Source organism: Odocoileus virginianus, chromosome 14 (genome assembly GCF_023699985.2).
Source record: "Odocoileus virginianus isolate 20LAN1187 ecotype Illinois chromosome 14, Ovbor_1.2, whole genome shotgun sequence".
In the NCBI taxonomy this organism is placed as follows: Eukaryota; Metazoa; Chordata; class Mammalia; order Artiodactyla; family Cervidae; genus Odocoileus; species Odocoileus virginianus.
In genome coordinates, this window is record NC_069687.1 from 2,353,155 (window position 1) to 2,377,206 (window position 24,052).

Sequence of the window (24,052 nt, forward strand, 5' to 3'; positions counted from 1 at the left end):
TTGCCATACATTGACATGAATCAGCCATGGATTTACATGTGTTCCCCATCCTGAACCCCCTCCCACCTCCCTCCCCATCCCATCCCTCTGGGTCTTCCCAGTGCACCAGCCCCAAGCACTTGTCTCATGCATCCAACCTGGACTGGCGATCTGTTTCACCCTTGATAATATACATGTTTCGATGCTGTTCTCTCAGATCATCCCACCCTTGCCTTCTCCCATAGAGTCCAAAAGTTTGTTCTATACATCTGTGTCTCTTTTTCTGTCCTGCATATAGGGTTATCATTACCATCTTTTTAAATTCCATATATATGCATTAGTATACTGTATTGGTGTTTATCTTTCTGGCTTACTTCACTCTGTATAATGGGCTCCAGTTTCATCCATCTCATTAGAACTGATTCAAATGTATCCTTTTTAATGGCTAAGTAATATTCCATTGTGTATATTTACCATAGTTTTCTTATCCATCCATCTGCTGATGGGAATCTAGGTTGCTTCCATGTCCTGGCTATAATAAGCAGTGCTGTGATGAACATTGGGGTATGCTCTGATCTTTATGATTTCTTTCCTTCTTCTTGCCTTTGGGTTTTGTTTGTTCTTCTTTTTCTAATTCCTTTAGATGTAAGGTTAATTTGTTTATTGGAAATGTTTCTTATTTCCTGAAACCACTCCTGTCTCATCACTAGAGTTCTAGGTCTATGTGGGCTGCATGGGTCCTTCTCTTGCAGTGGGCTGACTACGGTGGGTGGTCGGGCAGGTTGGTTGCTGGGCCCTGCCTTGATAGCAGCTGTTCACCCTGGTAGGAGGGGCTGGCTCACAAGGTGGCTGGCTGTAGAAACCCAGGGGATCTGGGGCTACTGTTGGCTCACTGGTGGGTGAAGTCAGGGTTCAAACATTCCTGCGACTGGTGCCTGCTCACCGGTGGGTGAAATCAGGCCCTGGGTCAGCGCTGGTCCACCAACAGGGATAGCTGGGTCCAGGGGCTGGCTACAGGGAACAGGGGTACCGACGCCTACAGGAGTGTTAGCTCCCAGGGCTGTGGGAGGGGCCTGTTCCTGACATAGCTGGCTTGGTCCAGGCTGTCCTGAGCCTGGTGCTGGCCCACTGGTGGTGAGGGCCAGGGCCAGCTGGTCCCAGAGCTGCCGCTGGCCTGCTGGCGGGTGGAATGGCTCCTGCCACAGCATGCTGTGGGGCTGTGACTGTCCTGGAGCTGGTGTCCACCTGCTGGAGGCTGAGGTGGGGGCCCAGGGCTTCTGCGGCTGGTGCCTGTCGGCTGGTGAGCAGAGCTGGATTCCATGGGGCTGGCAGCTGGACCACGGGGATCCCAGGCCCAGTGCCTATGCGCTATGTGGGGCCAGGGCCTGGGCTCTCTGGTGGGTGGGGCTGCGTCCAGGGGTGTCTGTGGGCTCAGGGGGTCTTAAGACCGCCTGTCTGCTGGTGGCTGAGGCTGGGCCCTGACCAGTTAGCTGCTTGGCCAGTGCTGCTTCCTACAGCCTGGTGGACGTGGGCAGGGCCAGGTCTTTAAGCTCAGAAGCTAGAGAGAGCATTCCGGAATTGCTCACGCAGCACCTGCATCCATGTGGTAGAAGGGGCTCCCCAAAGGCTGCTGCAGTGACTGTGTCCCCAGGGTGACCTGAGGTTGCCTCCTTCCCTCCAGGAGGATCTATGAGATCAGCAGGGGGTCTGGCCCAGGCTTCTCTCGAATCACCGCTTCTGCCCTGGGCCACAGAATGAGTGAGATTTTGTGCGTGCCCTTTAGGAGTGGAGTCTCTTTCTCACAGCCCTCGAGGTGTCCCCAAAGTAAGCCTCACTGGCCTTGAAAGCCAAGTGTTCTGGGGGCTCAACCTCCTGGTGCAGGAAGCCCAGGCTGGCGAGCCCCTTGTGGGGCTCAGGCCCCTCACTTCTTGGGCAGAAATTCTGCAATTTAATTATTCCCCGTCTGTATGCTCAGTCGCTCAGCTGTGTCCAGCTCTCTGCAGCTCCATGAACTGTAGCCCACCAGGCTCCTTTGTCCATGGGATTTTTCCAGGCAAGAATAATGGAGTGGGTTGCCGTTTCTTTCTCCAGGGGAATTTGCCCAACCCAGGGATCGAACTCGAGTCTCTTACATCTCCTGCACTGGCAGATTGGTTCTTTACCACGAGTGCCACCCGGGAAGCCCTTCCCCTATTTGTGGGTCTTGACTATATCATGACTCCACCCCTTATGGTTCCTTCTTTACATCTTTAGTTGTATAAGATTCTTTCTGGGAGATTCTGATCTTTTCCATCAAGGCTTGTTCTGTGAATAGTTGTGACTTTGACGTGAGAAGGGGTGAATTCAGGGTCTTTCTACTCTGCCATCCTGTCTTATCTTCATGATAACAGTCACCCTAACAATGAAGGCCAGTTAAATGCCTCCCTGTTCCTTCAAATCTCACTACCCAACTCAGCCCCCACCTAAGAGCTTCTGGACACTCTGGAATCCTGCCTTCCTTTGAATACATTTAATTTGATATTAAAAATGTGGAAAATGTAATTTAAAAATACAGAAAAAAATTTAATGTTGAATGTGTCTGCCTTCCTTAGACTGTTATTTATTGCTTTTCTTGTCTGGTTGCCTTTTCTCTTCCACATCGATTGCCGTAGTGTATAAAGTTGGAACTCAAAAACATTTTTGCTACACCAAAGAATTCATGGCTGATGCTAAAGATCAATTAGAAGAGGAAAATGCAGGAAAATCTAATCATTAGGAGAATCAGATTGATTTGAAAGATCATTGGATTTCTGTAACTCTTTGGGTTTTTCTCCTATAAAAAAAAGTCTAATTGTTAATGCTACTAACTCAAATAAGTCACTCTATCAGTTGCACTGTTGTAAGAAAGCAAAAAATCTTCTGTTTATAGATAAAAAATAATTCATTAAGTTAAACAAGTTAATTCATGTCACTCCAGCAATTCCAAGTTATCTGTGACATTCTCAATTCTTTCAAGTTTCTATGGAATCAGTGCCACAGTTTTCCAGTAATAGTGGGACAACAGAGAAGCATCCTGGCTGTGTGTCTCTCTTTGGAGGGAGTTCACAGATGCTAAAACCCGCCTTCCTGATGATCACTTGTTTCGGCCTCCCGTATGCCAAGTGTTGTATACGCCACAGGGTGGAGTGAAGTTATGCCCCTCCATCCGTGATAAAGTAGAAGTTTAGAGGCAAAAAGCTCGTCAGAGACCCCACTGGCGACAGCCAGGTCCGCTGGATGGATGCACCGCAAACACTTGTTTGTCGGCTGCTTCACTCCAACTCAGTTCTTCTGTAATAGAAGCTGACAACCACCCCATCCACCTTAGCTTCCTCCCGCCAGCACCCCTATTTCTGGGGTAGCAGCTCACAGACTACTGGACCGTCCTATACACTGACCACTGACCAGCCAAACGGATGTTGCCTGGATACCAGAGCTTTCATCCCTTAGGTTGCTAGGTGGCGAGGAGGTCCTGTTGACTAAAATGGGGCATCCAGGTTCTCATAACAGGGGGAGTGAAAGTGAAAGTCGCTCAGTCACGTTGGACTCTTTGCAACCCCATGGACTGTAGCCTGCCGGGCTCCTCTGGCCATGGAATTCTCCAGGCAAGAATACTGGAGTGGGTAACTATTCCCTTCTCCAGGGGATCTTCCCCACCCGGGGTCTCCTGCACTGCAGGCAGATTCTTTACCTGCTGAGTTACCAAGGAAGCATGGGTGGGGAATGCCTCCAAACTGAAATAAATAAATAAGATTAAAAATAATAAATGCAATTAAAAAGTTAAAAAGCACACATCTGAAAAGTAAAACTATTATTTAGCAGCCAGAAACCATTTGTTTTGGTTAATAATGTTAATTCTGAGTTTAGATAAGGTCTGTTGAAAGGCTTTGTTTCTTTTTCTACTTAATACTAGTGGCTTGCTTTTAAATATGCTTATTCTCCTCTCCGGGCTCCCCCGGTGTCTCAGACAGTAAAGAATCGGCCTGCAGGCAGGAAGCATGGGTTTGATCCCTGGGTTGGGAAGATTCCCTGGAGAAGGGAATGGCAACCCACTCCAGTATTCTGGCCTGGAGAGTTCCACAGACAGAGAAGCCTGGCGGGCTACAGTCCACGGGGTCACAAAGAGTCAGAGACGACTGAGCGACCGACACCGTCACTTTCATGCTGCTCTCTGCTCTTGTGAGTGTGCACCCAAAGGATCACCTTATCACCCACATGAGGAAACTGAGGTCATATCAACCAGCTACGTGTTATTTTTCCAGGGAAATAAAACCTTTAACAACTGATGCTCCCAGATTGTTTCCTCCTATATTAAGAAGAACTCTCTTCATGTGGTCGGCCTGGGGAGGGCAAGGGACATCCCAGACCCTCCTTTTAGAGGACTTTGTTCATACTGGCCTAGGGGAAGAGGCCCCTCTACCTGCCCCACCAACCTCTGTGTCATTAGGGTCCAAAGCATACCCAAGGAACAGGTTCCTCCCAGGAGGAAGCCCAATCCCAACCAACACTTTCTTCTTCCCAAGTTTCCCTGGGCTGAGTGATTTCCAAGATTTCTCAAAGACCTTTTCTTTCTTAGTTTGTAATCACTTTGAGTCTTCTAGGACACCATAGTGTCTGCTCAGCTGAGAGAATAAAAGAAAGTTAGAAAAGTACTATGATAACTCTAATTATTTAAAGAACTCTGGATGGAAAGAGGAAATATACTTATTTTATGACAGAAAGATGACCAACAGATGACTTTCTGTTTGTTCCCTCTTTTTGTATATCAGAAATAAGTGAAAATTATAAAACGACATATTCTAGCTGGATAAAAGGAAGACACCTTTCATAGTTCCATAATTAGGCTAAAAGAGAAAATGCTGAGTGGCCCAGGAGGCTAGAAAGTTTCCAGTAGAAATTGGGTGACTGTCTTTCAGAGGATGGTTCTGGGACACCTCCATGGGAGGGAACTCTGGACTGAGTGAGGCTGGGAGTGGGTCCTGGAATCCTCCACCCAGACCCCCACTTTAGGACTGAGTCATCCACCTCCCTGGGATGCTGGGACTAAAATCTGCTTGATACTCAGAGCATTGGACGCCCCAGGCCACGCCCCTTCCAGGGTGGCCAATCACCTACTTACAACAAAAGCAAGCCCCGCCCCTGGGAGGAGTCTGAGGGCCCCGATCCAGTCTGAGGTCCCAGGACCTCAGCTTGCACTGCAGAGCAGGTGCTTCTGCCTGGACTGTCCTTTATCCGTGCTCCCCACCGACAGGGCCAGTCCCCCAGCTCACCCTGGTGACACCTGCACACCACCCTACCAGCCTGGAGTCTCCAAGGAGCTGAGACAGTCCCTCTGGATACTTACTGCTTGTGAGTGTTTGTGATCTTCCCGTTTCTTCTCTGTCCAGGGGAAAAGCACAAGTCACCAGTTTTCTCTCACCTGCTTCGGGTGTATAAGCATGGAGCAGGCGATGGTTACTGCAGTCCTCAGGGCCACGCATCCCACGTCCACGTTCTCAGGGGCTTCTGGGAAGCCACAGTAGACTCACCTGGAGTAAGCCCTCTGGTGAGAAGCCAGAGTAAACACAGACACAACCCTTTTAAGAACCACCAGCACATCCTACAAAGGCTGGTGCCAAAGTGGAAGGAACCACATTTTCCTGACCTACAGCCTCTGATTTCCGGCCACCATGATATCAACGTTACTGGTCAGGAGGCCTACGGACAACGCTTCTCTGCCCAGTGGATGGGGGCACGCTGGCTCTGGCCATGGGTCAGTTAGCCCATTTAGCTAAAACTTGGAGCTAATGAGACCAGGATACAGACCTGAGCCCCTTATGGCCAATTAATTCTGAGCAAAGCAAAAAACTCCATTCCCTGGTCAAAAGCTACTCTCTTGAATGCAGTTAGCGAGTCCATAAATGTGTGAGGCTGACCCCAAAGGGAAAGAGAGGGAAAGAGCAGGCAAAGTTCAGTGCTCAATGCCGTCCCATCCCAGGAGAGCCGCTGACAGCCGCAAGCTGCGTCTGCAGGTTGGGGGAGCCACGCTGTCAGGATGAAGGGCAGAAGCCTCCCCAGCCGGAGACAGATGCTGGGTTCGGTCAGGTACAGGCATTTCAGCAAGAAGCGGCTTTGGAGATGCTGCTTCTAAACCTTTGGCTTTCTCGAGCCACAGATTCCACTGCTCTGTTGGCTCCCCACGATGTAAACAGGGGCTTGGGGATGAAACTTTGCTTTTATCTGCCCACCATTGAACAGAATCAGATTACTTTTAGCTTTAGAAGGAACCACAGAGGTCACCCCCTTCAGTGAACCCACCCAAGCTTAATCTGCCTGGAGAAAGGCAAGTACCCAACTCTACTCCAAGACAGGAAGACAGGACCTGCCGTCCTGGAAACTGCTAGAAAGCTCTGCCTAATTCAGAAACCTTCATAGCTCGTATGTGTGGGTGTCCTTCTTGGGATTAATTTTACATGTTGTTGTTGTTCATTTGCTAAGCTGTGTCTGACTCTTTGTGACCCTGTGGACTACAGCATGCCAGGCTTCCCTGTCTTTCACTGTCTCCAAGAGTTTGCTCAAACTCATGTCCATTGAGTTGGTGATGCCATCCAAACATCTCATCTTCTGTCACCCTGATGCTGGGAAAGATTGAGGGCAGGAGGAGAATGGGGCAACAGAGGGATGAGAATCTTACATGTCAAATCTACAAATGGAGACAGAACTTTTGTTTCATGAAAGACACCCTAAAAGGCCTCTACGGCACCCTTTTCTCAGGGCACTTGCTTCCCCAAACCCTGTGTCGACCCATCTCCAAGGACCTTCCAACAAGGAAGACACACGACCTCAGGTCTATGAGGACATCTGGGTCTCATCACGTGTAGTGGGTTCTACATAGAATCTCCCTATGCAAGTGGACCCATTGTGATGCCTACAAAGTCCTCAGATGTTTCACTTCCTTCTGTCTGCATGTATGTCTCCATCCACCAGAGCACAGATCACATTGGGAAACTGGGACTCAAGACTAAACTCTTTAATCTCCACAGACCTCCAGGAAAATTGTGTCAGGTTTTAACTACATACTTACTGCAGCTCAGTGTTGGGACCTAGGGATCTAGGGATCAAGCTTCAAGACATGGTTTTCATGAAAATCACATGAAGCTTGTATGTTCTAAACTGAGAGATTCATAACTCTATGTGTGTATATACATATGCTTTTCAACTACATAAGCATATTTCTAACTATAAGTTATATATAAACTTTTAAGGATTCAAATATTGATAACAGCCAACATATTTAAGGCAAATCTGTTAAACGAACTGCCCCTAAGATTTTAAGTGTCATACAGATGACTGTGAGGCCTTGTGAAAACCCAGTATTTCTGGGCTGGATGAATCACAAGCTGGAATCAAGATTGCTGGGAGAAATATCAACCACGTCAGATTGACAGGAATCTTGCGTCTTGCTTTTCTATTTAGACAAACAGCATTTTGTGGCTGTCTATAACATGCACACTAAAATAGACATGGGCAGGATCAAAGTCCCGGGCTGGTCCTGAAAGGCCAGCTTCCCTCCTCTTTCTTGTTCCAACTCCACTTTCTTGCAGAGTACAACCCATCAAGAGGTGCATTTCCCTAAACCAGATACAAGTAACACAGTTTTTCAATTTCTTCCGAAAAAGGATGATTTCTGCCTTGCTTTCACACAGCCAGTGGAGACCACTGAAGTGATATTTCCCATAAGGACAGCTTGTTGCAAGGTATTTTATGATCCTGGCACCCATGCAGAGAAACCTGCTTCAAAGAAGCCCCCTGTTTCCCCAAATGGGCAAAGCAGCTCATACCTACTCTCTGTCTAGACTCTGGATTCTGGGAAGGCACAGAACATGTATTTTCATTTTTCAGCCCCAATTTTTAGCAAAATATGAAGATTTTGATAAATACTGTTTAATGAATTAGCCAGTAACTGGTCCCCTATCTTCTCACCTGAAGCCTATAAGGTCACAGGAGATAAAGATGTAATAATAGCAGGTTTCTGTCCCTGTCTCCACCTGGGGTTCTCTCCAGGACATCACTGTCCACACCCTCGAGCACTGGACTCCTCTCTAGGATTTTCACAGGAACTCCAGAGGGACCGAGAGCTCCTCAGAGAAACAGAGAGCATTTCTTTCTTCCTCATAGCATGTCTCCCCTGCAAGAAGCACCGTTCATTTATCACGTCTATAATACAGTAAGATGCAATGGCATCCAAGTCCCTCTGGAGTGGAACTTCCATTCCAAAGGGATTGAAGGGAAATAAGAGGCCAGTGATCTTGAGCCAGGTATTTATCCTTTATGAGATAACGTGAAATGAGGCAGACAATTATAGAATTAGAAAGGAAACTTATTTTTAGAAGAAAATTACTCAAGCTGCAGATATTTTAACTGTGAGTGGCTAAACTCAAGACTCACCGTTTCCTTACTCTGGTGGATGAGTGCAGAGCAAAGCTCATGGCAGCCCAGGAGGTGGTGTCACCTGACTTTGGCCCACCCTCTCCCCTCAGAGGGGATGACCATCAGCTGTGCAGAATAGATGGTCTCATTTCGACTTTATGCACAGCAAGTGTTTATTGAATGAATGGATAAGAATTTTTAAGCTACATAAATATCCCTTCAAAACTTCTTCGTTATATAATACCCATGATTCAAAATAAAGTGTGTGACATCTGTCCAAATAATTTAAAGCATTGCTTTTTTTAAAAGAGTAAAATAATGTGTGTTTATGCTGATTCTGAAGATGAACATTAACCTATTTCTCAGATGTCAATATAAGGAACATTAAATAATCACATCTGGTACTATCACAAGTGTGAATACTTAAAATAATTTTTTGAACTTTCACTAGGCATTCAGTAAATAAAAGCTCACTTTATGCTTCATTTGCTTAAAATTAAGAGTCACAGAAATGCTTACCAAGCAGGAACTTGTTGATTGAATTTGAATCCAGTATTTAAGGGGTGTCTACATAATCCCACTTCAGTTTGTCCATCAGCTTCCCTCTCTGGGGACAATCTTGCCTACAAGAGGGAGAGGTGACCTCTTTTGGTGGTGAATAGGTCCCATCACTTCATGGGAAATAGATGGGGAAACAGTGGAGACAGTGTCAGACTTTATTTTGGGGGCTCCAAAATCACTGCAGATGGTGACTGCAGCCATGAAATTAAAAGACACTTACTCCTTGGAAGGAAAGGTATGACCAACCAAGACAGCATATTAAAAAGCAGAGACATTACTTTGCCAACAAAGGTCCGTCTGGTCAAGGCTATGGTTTTTCCAGTGGTCATGTGTGGATGTGAGAGTTGGACTGTGAAGAAAACTGAGTGCTGAAGAATTGGTGCTTTTGAACTGTGGTGTTAGAGAAGACTCTTAAGAGTCCCTTGGACTGCAAGGTGATCCAACCAGTCCATCCTAAAGGAGATCAGTCCTGAGTGTTCCTTGGAAGGACTGATGTTGAAGCTGAAACTCCAATACTTTGGCCACCTCATGTGAAGAGTTGACTCATTGGAAAAGACCCTGATGCTGGGAGGGACTGGGGGCAGGAGGAGAAGGGGACGACAGAGGATGAGATGGCTGGATGGCATCACTGACTCAATGGACATAAGTTTGAGCAAAATCCGGGAGTTAGTGATGGACAGGGAGGCCTGGTGTGCTGCGATTCACAGGGTCACAAAGAGTCAGACATGACTGAGCGACTGAACTGAACCGAACTGAGACATGTAAGATGTCACCCAGCCAAACTGGGATAGCTGGTCTACCTTGGACCTGATGAAACGCCACCTAGACGGCCTGGCAGTGCTGCACCAGCATACTAATATGTTCGCTAAACTGATCAATAAGAAGATTGATAAGTCCTCTACTTGGTTAAGTTAATCTTCTTATTGATCAGCTCAGCCCACATATTGCTTCTCTTGGGCAGCCTCCTCTCCAGCTCCTCCCCCCACCTCACTGCCCTGGTTGTCTGATGCCATCAGGAAGAGATATAGAGCAACATTTTCTACATTAAATGCTTCCATTACATCAGGACCATCTTTGCCAGCAACACATATCTCCTGGAGCAGAGGATTTATGCCTCGTAGGGGCCTGACTAATTTTTCTGTGGGTGTTAGAATATTGATAATGATCTGGGCTTCTCGTTGCTCGTAGATTTTAAATTAATAAGAGTTACAAATGGAAGGCAGTAAGGGCTTCTCCCATTACAGCGCCCAGAGCAAAGATCTTAAAAAAGAAGACTACAAACAAAGCTGAAACAGGCTCACACCCAATCTGCTGCTGTTTTGTTCTTTTTCTTATTGAAGAGGGCTAAAAAGAAGGGTGGCTAGAAAGTGATCGTATCAAATAGAAAGGAGCCAGCCCCAGATGAGGAGGGAAACTAGGGAAGCCCTCAGCAGTGATGCTCAGTCTGATTCGGGGCAACACCTTCCCTCAGGTCCACGCTCCCACCAGCTGACTCGGGGCAAGTCACTCACCTCCCATCACCTTGGCCAGTCCCTCTGTGACCTTGGACAATGACAGTGGCCTGTGCCCCCTGGGTGTTGTGAGGATGGATGACAGCAGGCTTCCAAAAGGCCCCACAGCAGAGAAAAACCGAGGCTGGAAACAGAAGCACTGCTGTCGGGCGGATGAAGGGCGGTGAACGCTCCGGGGCTGTCAGATCACCTGCCCGCCCAGGTGTGATGAAGGACCAGCACCAGGGGTCCTGGGGCCTCCATGGAATCTTGAGGAAGTGGGCAGGGTAGCGCTTTGAGAGGTCTTAAAGGCTTTGAAAAGCACGTGGCAAAGCTGGTGCTTTAACAAAAGAGGGTCCACGGTGAACAACCGAGGGCTACGGAGTAGTGAGATTGGATTAGACCAGCCACCAGCCATAGGCGGCCCAGCTGGGCTGGGATGCTGACCAACTCGGCTGCCTCTGCTGGGTGAGTGTGAGCTAACAGCCTCCCGAGGGGAGAGCAGAACTTGGGGAAAGAGGTCCCCAACAGGGGTACATAATTGTGTTCTGCGTGTGCGTGCTGTCACTAAGTCACGTCTGACCCTGTGACCCCATGGACCGTACCCCGCCAGGCTCCTCTGTTCATGGACTCTCCCCAGCGAGAATGCTGGAGTGGGTAGACAGTCCCTCCTCCTGGGATCTTCCTGATCCAGGGGTCGAACCCAGGACTCTCACGTTGCAGGCAGATTCTTTACCGTCTGAGCCACGAGCGAAGTCAGGGTGCCAGCTAAACACAGAATCTCTGGACTTTAAACCCTTGGGGGAAATGCTTTGTCAGCAAACAAGAGTCGGTTTAACTTTACCTCCTCCACCAACCACCTGAAGCCCTTTCCTGGGACGCCCCCCTCAATCAGGTCAGTTCTCTCCTTCCGTCCCCCCAGAAGGCGGGCTTTGTCCGCCGTGACCCTCCTGGGAGGAAGCTGCTTTAACTACCCAAGAATGCGTCTCAGAAATCTCTCGGCCTCTTGATTAACAGGACTCTGCTCCTTTTTCATCTTTACGTTCCCTCGCTTTTCCCAGGACCCGAAGTGCTCATCAACAGGCTTTTACTGAATGATATTCAAATAAAAGCAAACCAGACGTAGCCCCAAAAGGTCTCCTTTTCCACAATCGCTGGGTGGCCAACGTGAGGTCAGCTTTCTAGAGCTGCTTTTCTAGGACTGGTTGTCCATCCGCTGGCTGCTATAGAGGCCGCTGCCGCTCAGGACCGCCTCTCGCGTTTCATGCAGCGCACGCTCCCGAGTCCGTCGTCGTTATGACACACGTGTGTGAGGAAGGCCACCCTCCCCTCGACCCCACAGGCCAGGGAGGCTTTACACTGTGCCTTAGCGCTGACCAAGGGTCCCCGGTTAGAAACTCTGCCTCGGACCGTGTAAGTGAACGCTCCAAAGTGAGGTCCAGTGGTTTGATGAAACACAGAAGTTCCTCAGCTCTGAGACGCTCTTTCAAGTGATGAATATAGATTTCCTTAAGCAGGAAAAAAACTTCATATCATCAATTAGGATGGAAGCTGAAGCAGGAGCCTGGGGACAGAGCCACAGAGACTCGTCCCTCCAGATAGAAGGACTGGGCTGCTTGGGGCCTTGGTGGCCGGCGGACTTCTGCCAGCTTCGGTATCCAGACGACCTCATCCCACGGCGCTCAGACTGGCATGTGATGATCTTTCTGCCACAGCAGGATCTGAACAAGGACTGAGAACAAGTTTTCTGCCACCTGTATCAGATGAAAAAGGCAGACTCGACAAGCCGGAGTCTGAAGGCCCCATGAGCCCCCTCACGGGGTCAGTGACGTCCAGGTACGCCCACCAGTCGGGAGCCTCAGACACGTAGACAGGGGAGCTGCGTTGGCGCCTGTGACAACTGAAGCCCTGGGCCGTCCCTGCCTATCATGGGGATGGAGTCAGCAGAGCGAGGTATTTAAGCCCAATTCTGGAGATACAGCCCTGATTTCTGTGCCACTACTTTTGAGTGACAGGCAGGTCCCTACATCCCTTTTATTTCTGCAAGTTAACTGAGGTTTCTGCACGTTAACTGAGGTTTCTGCACTTTTTGCTGCAAAGAAAAAAAAAAAAATGTCCTCTTCTTAGCACTCTGGGACTTCTTTCTGCACACCATTTGCAACTGAGAGCTTGAGCGTTCATCCTTTTTACTTGTCTTTTGTGAAATATCAATACTTTCTTCTGAATCTGAGAAATCCCTGGTGTACCAGAAGTGAAAAAAGAAAATTAAAAAGGAAGGAAAAAAAAAAAACTCTCCCTTTACTGTCAAGAGAAAAAGAATTCTAAATCTTTCCAGGGCAAATACTGGATATGATCCTCTTACTTCACCTTTGGATAAATTCTCACTTCAAGCAAAACTATTTTCCTTTGAAATTGCTGTTAGGCACACACATACCAAAATCACTCAAAAGGAATGTTTTGCATCAGAATAATGTGATGTATTTAATGTATTCTGACAGTTGTCAACATGCCGGACTCTAAGATCCTTTTATTTCCATGTGTGGCTCTTTCTATATATTGGCCCCGGACACCTGTCCTTAATTAGTACCTCATCTGAGATCAATGGTTCTCCACCTTGGATGACCTTGCCACCCCTGGGGACATGGTGCTGTGCCTGGAGACACTTGGGTTTGTCACACGGGGGAGGAAGAGTTAGGAAGCGGTGTGCCCTTGGGTAACAAGCATTCGCCTTAGGGTAGAAATAACGGGCAGGCGTGTTTGTAGTCATTTGGGGCCTTGTGAAATGAAGAACTTGGCATCCTAAGCTAAGAAGTCCACAGCAGCTTCTACCATAGTTCAGCAGGGAGGCTGTGGTCCTCCCCTGCCCCCAGCACCATGGACATTGAGTCAGGGGTCTTCCCCTGAATTCCCACATCACCTCTGCTTTCTCCAGACTGACAGGGGTCCGGGGTCTGTCCTTTCTCTAAAGTATCAGTTTGTTGAGACTAGGAACCTTGCCTTAGTCCCTGTTGCTTCCCCAGAAGAAGGGCTTTGCAGGATGAGCTGACTCACTAAGAGGCCCCTTCCACTCACCCTCACCCTGAGTGCACCACACATGTAGGCAAACGGCTTCATGGCTCGTGACTCAGCTATTCTTTCTGCCACATTCATCCATCTGAGTAGTTGCCCCATGACATCAGAGACTCTTCAGACCTCTAGAAACATTTATCCAAACATAATCATGAATCGATACCCAGGCTTCCCAGGCGGCACTAGTGGTGAAGAACCCATTTGCCAATGCAGCGGATGTAACAGACATGAATTCGATCCTTGGTTCAGGAAGGCACCTGGAGGAGGGCATGGCAACCCACTCCAGTATTCTTGCCTGGAGAATGCCATGGACAGAGGAGCCTGGCAGGATACAGTCCACGGGGTCACAAAGAGTCGGACAATTTAGCACACGTGAACCCAGTACACAAGACAGAAATCACAGCCGCTCTTGCCCCACGTGATACGGGAAGAAACGCCCAGATTCCGAGTCCTCCCCTGGGTCACCCCCGAGGAAGCTAAGGGCTCCATAAACCTAGGGCCAAAAGGCTAATCTTATACCACAAATGAACAAGCAAGATTTACTCTATGTCAACAGCATTCTCTATACAATCAAGTTGCTGAGCTATTTCTCGGTCCAGACCATGGCAGATATGTGCCTCTTATAAACACATACCAAAAAAAAAATCCTTCAATTAGTTTCATTCACAGACAACTGACAAGACAGGAAAGATGTGACTCACAGAATTTCATATCTGCTCTACCACTTGGCTGCGGCGCGGCGCGTGTATTATCACATTGACTGGCACCAGCTAATAAACAGCATTACAGAACGAAGGCAACCATAATAAATGAGATTGGACTCAAACCAAGAGACTTTGAAAATGAATACTTTGGTAATTATGACCCTATCTATAAATATAATGGACAAGGTAGAGAAGCAATTTCTAATTTATGATAGTGCCAAGATTTATACATAGAACTGCAAGCAATAAATCCAAGGAAATTATATAAACTATGAAGTCTTGCTTACAATATGATATTAGTTTTACATTAAAATGTTATAAAAATAAATTGTGTAAATTTCCAAGGGGTGAGGAAATGCAAACAGTAAGGAAAGCATGGCAGGAATCTTAGTAAAGTGTGCATACATAATGAGGTATTGAAAAGTATTATTTTGTAGAAATAAAACATGATTATATTATTCTCTCTACCATTCCAATTAAATAAAATTGAAATTATCACTTGTCCTCCAGAGAGGCAAACTCAAACACCTTCACCTAATGTCAGGGCTGGTTGGTTTCCCAGGTCAGCCCTTCAGGAAATGGGTGGTGGTGGAAGCCGATCAAAGGTCCTTGGTTTTAGCTTCACGCTGGTATACTCATTCTAGGAAGGTGCTAAAGCCCTTGGGGTGTTTAAGATCATACAGATCAGGGTCAGCAAGGTCATAGCCATTCTCTAACAAGAATACCTGCTGAGGACAATAAGATCCAGAGCTGTTACAGGACGAGACAGGACCACAGCTAGGGTCATACCTGTCACAATCTGGGTAACGTGATTTAGGTAGTTACAATGGCCAAGACTGTGGTGTTGGAGAAGACTCTTGAGAGTCCCTTGGACTGCAAGGAGATCAAACCAGTCAATCCTAGAGGAAATCAGTTCTGAATATTCACTGGAAGGACTGATGCTAAAGCTGAAACACCAAAACTTTGGCCACCTGATGTGAAGAGCTGACTCACTAGAAAAGACCCTGATGCTGAGAAAGATTGAAGGCAGGAGGAGAAGGGGATGACAGAGGATGAGATGATTGGATGGCATCACTGACTCAATAGACATAAGTCTGAGTAAACTCCAGGAGTTTACTGGAAGGCCTGGCATTCTTCAGTTCATGTGGTCACAAAGAGTCGGACACGATCGAGCGGCTGAACTGAATGTTGGAATGAAACCAGTCAGTCTCCCGGTACTCCTGGGGACTGTGTGAGCTCCGTTGCTCAGTCGTGCCTGACTCTGCAATGCATGGACTGTCAGGCTCCTCTGTCCTTGGGATTCTCCAGGCAAGAATACTGGAGCGGGTTGCCATTCCCTCCTCCGGGGGATCTTCTCCACCCAGGGATCAAACCCGCGTCTCTTGTGTCTCCTGCATTGATGGGTGGATTCTTTCCACTGTGCCATCTGGGAAACTCCCTAGGAACTATACACCCATTTATTAATCTGCAGCTAGGACCGTATCATCTTACTTAAGCCTGTAGCTCAAAATATGACCTGTGCATGTAGCTTTCAATCTGTAGATCAAGGCCATGCCCTGTATCCAGCCTTGTGTCTGTCAACCATAACAGACACAGTCTCTAACTGGGTGTATCATGAATGGTTTCCCCTGCTTTACAGGTGTAGCCAAAGTGGGAAAACCTTCTCTCTCTCTTTTTTTTTTTCTTAATGTTTCAATAGACTGTAAGCTTTACAAAGGTAGAAACTGACTCCTCCAGAGTATATAACAGGATACCTCACTAGCAGTGCTATTTTATGAGAATTAATAGATAAACTTCACCTTGGTGAATACCTGGCACATTTAGGGAGGACACATTTATGTAATGAATACAATTCTTTTTTTTTCAGCAGACTTGAGTGTGTAAGAATTATCTGATTTTTCTAGGTAGATGGTAGTAAGTCATGAAAGCTAGTATTTCTTTATAACTATCAAAAATAACATGATAAAAATGAAAGCCACATTTTGAAGATATCTGAGAGCTGTGGACACACTAAGAATAGATGATCTACATTCGCAGAGAGTGAAGGAACCACCGTTGTGATTTGATAAACACTGTTTTTTCTTCTCTAGGTCCAATGCAGGCTGGATCAAAGCAGAGGACTATACTAGGGTAAGTGAAAACTGTGTCAATTTGCTATTCACTGGGCAGGAGTAGGTGGAACACTTTTTGGAGCTTATGTGGGGCTAAGAATTGTTTCTTTCCCAACAGCAACTCTCGTAATGGACAAGGCATTTGAGAGAATGCTCAGGGTTATCACCCCAGTAACAGTGCTGACTTAACACTGAGGAGGCAGCCCATCTGAACACAGCTTAACCAGCCGCCCTGCAGGGAGAGAGCAAGTCAGCCAGGATGGTGTGTTCAGCCTCGCCCGCCCCACGTCTTGTAAATGATGACTATGTAACAGCTGAGATCATCTACTGCACTGCCCGTGCCTGTCACTAGGGGCCCACTTGCTCACGGGCTGCTTTGTACAGTGTGTCTTCACCATGAAAGCCCTGGATGCCGCTGCGCGGGGCCTACAGCGGAGCAACATCATGGTGATGTCGTGAGACTGTGTTATGGCTCCACTGTGGCTCCACCATGGTCACGCTGTGGCTGCCGCATCGTCCAGGAGAGATTAAACACGTCTGCAGCTCCTGTGGCTCCTTGCGGCTTCTTTCAGCCTTTTAGCTCACGCCTTGCCCACCCTGGGTTTAGCGAACGGCGTGGACAGTACGAATAGCAAGACAACTGGCTCATGAACAGAATCAGCAATACAGCCCCCAACGCCCCCCAAAATCCAAAAAGTCTCAGAAGGGTCTAACCGATTTCATATTTAATTGAGTACCAGAAGCAAATTCAAAATGATTTAAAGGAATACAATAAAATCCAGCAATCCAAAAAAAAATTAATATCTGACAGTCTTGCCTACTAATTAGGATACTAAGTTGTCAATACATCGAACTCAGAAGTGACATATATGATGGAGCTAGAAGACAAATGAGTTTGAAGCAGTTACAAAAAATATGATCACAAAAGTAAAGGAAAACATAAGTGTGATAGATCAATAGAATGTCTCTAAAAGACAGATGGAACTGTCGCAGATAGAAAATCATCTAGATAATAAATATGCTGGGTTTAAATACGAGCACAAGTGGTACTGCAAAAGAAAAATCCATGAACTTGAAGACATAGTGATAGAAACTATACAACATGAAGCCAATAGACTAAAAAGACTAAAATAAAATGGATAGAGTAGGGTAATCTGTGGGATAACATATCAAGTATATATATATATATATATATATATATATGCGCTCAGAAATAAGAAATAATGAAGAAAATACTTGAAAATACAGTAGTCAAATTGTTCTACATTTGATGAGAACCAAACTGGTCAAGGCTATGGTTTTTCCAGTGGTCATGTATGGATGTGAGAGCTGGACTGTGAAGAAAGCTGGGTGGAGGAGAATTGATGCTTTTGAACTGTGGTGTTGGAGAAGACTCTTGAGAGCCCCTTGGACTGCAAGGAGATCCAAGCAGTCCATCCTAAAGGAGATCAGTCCTGGGTGTTCATTGGAAGGACTGATACTGAAGCAGAAACTCCAGTACTTTGGCCACCTCATGCAAAGAGCTGACTCATTGGAAAAGACCCTGATGCTGGGAGGGATTGGGGGTGGGAGGAGAACGGGACGACAGAGGATTAGACGGCTGGATGAGATCCCCGACTCAATGGACATGAGTTTGTGTAGCATCCGGGGGTGGGTGATGGACAGGGAGGCCTGGTGTGCTGCGATTCATGGGGTCGCAAAGAGTTGGACAGGACTGAGAGACTGAACTGAACTGAACTGAAAAATACACTGTTTCAACAATGTTATTAACCCTAAGAAAAATCAACCTAAAGGAAAACCACACTGCGGAATATTGTCATCAAAATCCTAGAATAGGAAATAAGTCTTAAAAGTAACAAGAGGAGGCGGAAAATACACTGCATAAAGAGGGCAAACATAAGGAAAGAGCAGATTTTGCTAAAAAAATAGAGATTGACAGAGACAGTGAAGATACCTTTTGATACTAAAAAAAATAAAAGAAGGTTGAATGTTTTAGACAAAAATAATAATATTTTGTGGGTGGTTGTTATACATATATACAAGTAAAAATATACAGTAAGAGTTTTTTTTTTTTCTTTTTAAAGGAGGACATTGGTACATGATGTTAAACTATTGAAAGCTTCTCATATTATTTAGGATTTTATAAAAACAAAAACTAACTCAAAAATGCATGTTGAAATATAAAAAGTTATATATGGCTATATAACTTAATAGATGATAAAGAAGAATAAATGAAGCAGGAATATTTGATTAAACACAAAAGAAGATAAATAAGAGGAATAAAGAAACAAATAGGAAAACTAGAAATAAGTAATAAGATGGTAGATTTAGGCCCAGCTATATCAATCATTATTTCTAATATGTATGTACTAGATCTTATTTAAAAGAAAAAAACTAGGTTTAATTAAAAAGAAACAAGATGCAGATATATGTTCTTCATCAAAAAACGCACTTTAATTATACAAATAAACACAGTTATGTTGACATTCAAAAAATAGAGGAAGACATATCCTATGTATTAAGGGAAATAAATTGATGTAGGACCACTAAAAATAGACAAAGAAAATTTCATGAAGCAAAATTTTACCAGAAGCCAAGAGACATATTTCCAGGTAATAGGTCAGGCTCACAGGAACACCCAACAACTTTAAATTCCTCATTTCCTGAAAGCTAGCTTCAAATTATTTAACACAAAAACTGATACAACTCAATGGAGAAACATATAAATATACCATTTGATTTGTAAATTTTAACACATTTCTCATTGGTTGATACAACAATAAAACCAAAAAATTAGTACAATGGAGGTTTGAACAATCCAGTGAAACAACTTAGCCTAGCTAATATTCTCTCTAAGCTTAACAACTTCTGGAAAACTTTCTTTTTAAGTCCATGTGGGAGGTCTTCCTAAACAGACCATACTCTGGGCCATAAAGCAAGGATCAACACCTTTCAGAGAACTGAAATCATCCAGTTAAGCCACTTGAAAACAGTGGAAATAAACTAGAAATCAATGGCTAAAATATAACCAAAAAGTTCACAATTATTTAAAATTAAGCAAAACTTTTCTAAATAGTGTATGGATCAAAGAAGAAATCAGTGGAAAAGTGGAAAAGTCAAAATATTTTTAATTGAAATGTACATTAACAAAACATTTTGCATGTGCTAAACAGAAAGAGAAATTGATCGTTTCAAATATATATATAAGAGAAAATCACATGCAGAAAATTAATGGTGTGAGCTATTGTACCAACTAACATATCTATAATATATAGATTAATTAAAGAAGCAAAAGTCAATGAAATAGAAAACTGGCATATAACAGAGTAAATCAATAAAACCTAAAGGTGGCTATTTGAAGATTAACAAAATCAATAATCCATAAAACCATATTTTTTAAAGGAGAAAAACCAAATTATAAATATAAGAAATGAAAAAGGAGCTAGCACTACAGATTTCCTAGATATTAGAAAAATGCAATAATAAGAAGAGGATATTATGAAATATTTATGCAAATGCATTTGACAACTTGGAGGAAATGAACAAATTCCTCTAAAAAACACAACTAATGTGAAAATCCCTCAAGAAATTGAAAAAAGAATTTCCATATGACCCAGCAATTCCACTCCTGGGTATTTATCTGAAGAAAACAAAAATACTAATCAGAAAATTTATATACACTCCTATGTCTATGGTAGCAGTATTTACGATAGCCAAGACATGGAAGCAATCTAAATGCCCATCAGTAGATGAATGGATAAAGAAGGTGTGGTGCAGATACACAATGGAATATTACTCAGCCTTACAATGAATGAAATGCTGCCACTTGTAACAACACGCCTTGAAGATCCTATGCTAAGTGAAATAGGTTAGACAGAGAAAGATGACTACTGTATGATTTTGCTTACTTATGGGTCCTAAAAAACAAAACAAATGAGCAACATAACAAAGCAGTTATAGATTCAGAAGACAAGCAGGTGGTTGCCAGAGGGAAGGGTGTGAGGAGAAGAAAAAAATAGATGAGGGAGATTAAGATATACAGATTTCCAACTGCAAAATAAGTGAATCAGGAGTGTGTGAAATGTACTGTGTGGGGAATATGGTCAATAACTAAGCAATAACTTTATACAATGACATATTGTAACTGGCTTTATCAAGAAGGTCATTTTGAAATGGATAGAAATATCAAATCACTATGTTACATAACAGGAACTAATATAGTATTGTAGGTCAATTATTTTTCAAAAATGAATGAAAATGCATAGAAAAGAGATGGATTTTGTGGTTACCAGATGCAGGGGGTGGGGGGAGGAGGAATTGGATGAGGGCAGTCAACAGGTAGAAACTTCCAAGTTTATTTAAATAAGTTAAAACTTATTTAACTTATGAGATAAATATGTACTAGACATGCAATGTACACATGACAGATTTAACCAATACTGATGTATGTTATATATGAATGTTGATAAGAGAGTAAATCTTAAGAGTTCTTATCACAAGAGAAACTTTTTTTCCAGTGTTTTAATTGTGTGTCTATATGAGATAATGGATGTTCACCAAACTTACTGTGATAAGTTTTCATGATGTATATAAGTCAATCATTATGCTGTACATCTTAAACTTACACAGAGCTATATGTCAATTATATCTCAATAAAACTAGAAGAAAAGTAAATGAATGGTTGGTTAAAAAGCACAATTTACCAAAATAAAAACAAAAAATAGAAAAAAACATATTCCTATGTATGTATTTTACTGACCACATAATTTCAAAATCCACGTAGAAAATGCTATAGGACCCAGTGTTCTTACTGAAAAATTCTTATACTTATTTAAGAAGAAAATAGTATCACATTTATACAAAATTGTATGGAAAATAAAGAAAGAGAAATCTCTTTCAACCTCTTTTGTGAGTTCAACATAAACCTGACACTAAAACTTGTCAAAGATACCATAGGAAAAGAAAATTAGAAGTCAGTGTATCTCATGAGCTCATATATAATAATACTAAACAAATTATAAGCAAATTTAATTCAATAATGTAATGGGTAATACATTATGACCAAATGAAGTTTATTCCAAGAATGCAAGGTTGATTTAATATCTGAACATCAAACAATGTAATTTGTCTCACCAGCAAAAAGGGGAAAATAAAAGCATCTGATCAACTAAATACATGTAAAAAGCTATTAGAATTCAATAAAAAGTGAAATGAAATGAAAATATCTCACCTAATTTAGAATAGAATGGAACTTCCTCAATCTTGTAAGAAGAATCTATAAAACATCAAAAGGAAACACAATCCCTAACAGTAAATTATTAAACACTTTTTCTCTGAGGTTAGGAAAGAGACATTTATGTCCACTATTACCCTCGTATTCCACATGATTCTGAAGATCCCAACCAAATCAATAATAAAAGGAAATGAGATTAAAATGTTAAAAGATGGGAAGGAAGAAGGAAAAGAATCATTTTCAAGGTGTTCAATTGAAAAGTCATTTTCCAGGTGGCTCAAAAAATACAAAAGCATCTACAAATGAACTATTGAAATTAGAATGTGAATCTTTGGAGGTCTGATGGATACAAAGCTCATATCCAAAACCTAATTGCCCTTTCACTGTTATTTAGTTACTAAGTCATGTCCAACTCTTTGTCACCCCATGGACTGTACCCCACCAGGCTCCTCTGTCCATGGGCTTTCCCCGCCAAGAATACTGGAGTGGGTTGCCACTTCCTTCCCCAGGGGATCTTCCTGACCCAGGGATTGAACTTGTGTCTCCTGCATTGCAGGTGGATTCTTTACCCGCTGAGTCACTGGGGGAAGCCACTTGCAGGTATTCTCATAACCCGCCTCCAACCAGCACTCCCCAGTGCCAACCCCATCCACCCACCTGGCTGAATCATGATTTAGGAAACAGGAGCTGAGAAAGGCTGAGGTGACTTCAGGACCCTTCTGCTTCAGCAGTGAAACGGACGTGGTTGACATGGAGGAACGCGGAGGCTGATGAGCTCCTTTCTTGGTTTTCGAATCAGAGTGGGTAAAGCACCACAATGAAGCATAACCTGATGGCTCAGTTAGCTGTCCTCCAACTCATCTCTTCACAAGCTCCTTTGCAGCTGGTGAGGTTTCAGCCCCCGACCTGGCCTGCTCCAAACCCACTGTGAACTTGGATCCCCGAGGGCGCCTGCTCCCAGCCCATCACCGTGGCTGGCATGGACCTTGGTCAGCACCGTGTTCCAGCCCTGGCTTCTCCGTGGCACGCATGGAGGGCTGCCTGAGAAACCCTCCCGTGAGCCTCCGTGTTCCGAGTGTCGTGTCCCGTGTCCGCTTGTTACCGACAGTTCCAGCTTTTCTCACGTGTCCACCCTCAGTCACATGGCGTCCTCCTGCCTGGAGTGTATGTCCTCACCATCGAAGTCACAGTCACCTCTCCCATCCATCACTCACGCAAACACAGAGCTCGGCCTCAGGAAGGGGACAGAGCATATCACTCTGGAGTTACGTGGGAAGTTTCATCTGGTCAGTTTATTATCCTTTCCAGTGGATTTTGAAGGTAGATGTTTTTAATTAAAAAACTTTTACAGCATCATTTTCTCTTCCAATAATTGTCATTTTCCCCCAACTGCTAGACACATAAATCCCTTTACTTCATAAGGTAACTGAAAAAATACAAAGAAAATCCAGATTCACACTCCTCAGCATAGAATACAAATTGTATTTCCCTCTTAATTACCGTGTGCCTGAAATGGCAGTTTATTTTGAACACTTTCAAAAGGGTCTATGCAGCTTTCAAGTGTGTGTTGAATAAAGCTGACTTATTTTTTTCTCTTTAATATTTTTTTCACTGTCATTTTGACTATGCAGTATAGTCTAGGAACTAGATAGTTTATGAAACTCTTTCAAAATATTTGTATAATGAACAATTAATTTAATTCACAATTTCCAATGAATTATTAATTGTAAGAAAAGCTTCGTCTTCTATAGTATTAATGCCTTCTTTTAAAATCGAAAAACAATCAGTGGCAATTGTCACAGGCTCTCATTTTCCATTCTCTTCTGTGGCCACCAATACAGTTTTAAAGCCCACAAGAATTTGGTTGGTATCATAAAAACACATGACCTGCAATCAAGGTCTCTTCACAGGTTCAGATGTCAGGATGTTAATCCTACAGGATCACGGCTCCACATGTGTGACTTTATTTAGCCTTAATCACCTCCTTAAAGACTTTATATCCATGGGATGTCAGGACCTCAACATGCATTCGAGGGGAAGAAATTCAGTCCATAGCAGTGGTCTCCACTGATGTTCAGATTAAGATGTAAACCACTCCATCCAATCCTAGGCAAACTCCTGTATTTTTGTTCTCTACTCTTGTGGATCATCAGTGCCCCCCACATGCACACACAGGCACACATGCTTGCACACACAGGCAGGCACACACATGCAGACACACACACACACAGAGACACACATGCACACACATTGACACAGGCACATGCATGAACACAGAGACACCTACATACAGGTACACACAGATAAGCACAGGCACACATAAAACATGCACACACTTGCAGACACACAGGTACATGCACACATATGCAGACACATGCACCCACGTGCAGGTACACACAGGCACACACACAGGCGCCCATGCACCCACATGCATGTACACACAGGCACACACACAGGCACCCACGCACCCACATGCTG

General features: G+C 44.2%; 1 long non-coding RNA gene across 1 annotated transcript; it reads left to right on the plus strand.

Annotated features, from left to right (window-relative positions):
* The first annotated feature begins 5,102 nt into the window (after window positions 1-5,102).
* On the plus strand, window positions 5,103-16,887 carry LOC110129276 (uncharacterized). The gene is made up of 3 exons (XR_002311436.2): window positions 5,103-5,346; window positions 16,321-16,360; window positions 16,460-16,887. It is a non-coding gene; the product is annotated as an uncharacterized lncRNA (long non-coding RNA).
* Window positions 16,888-24,052: the final 7,165 nt, after the last annotated feature.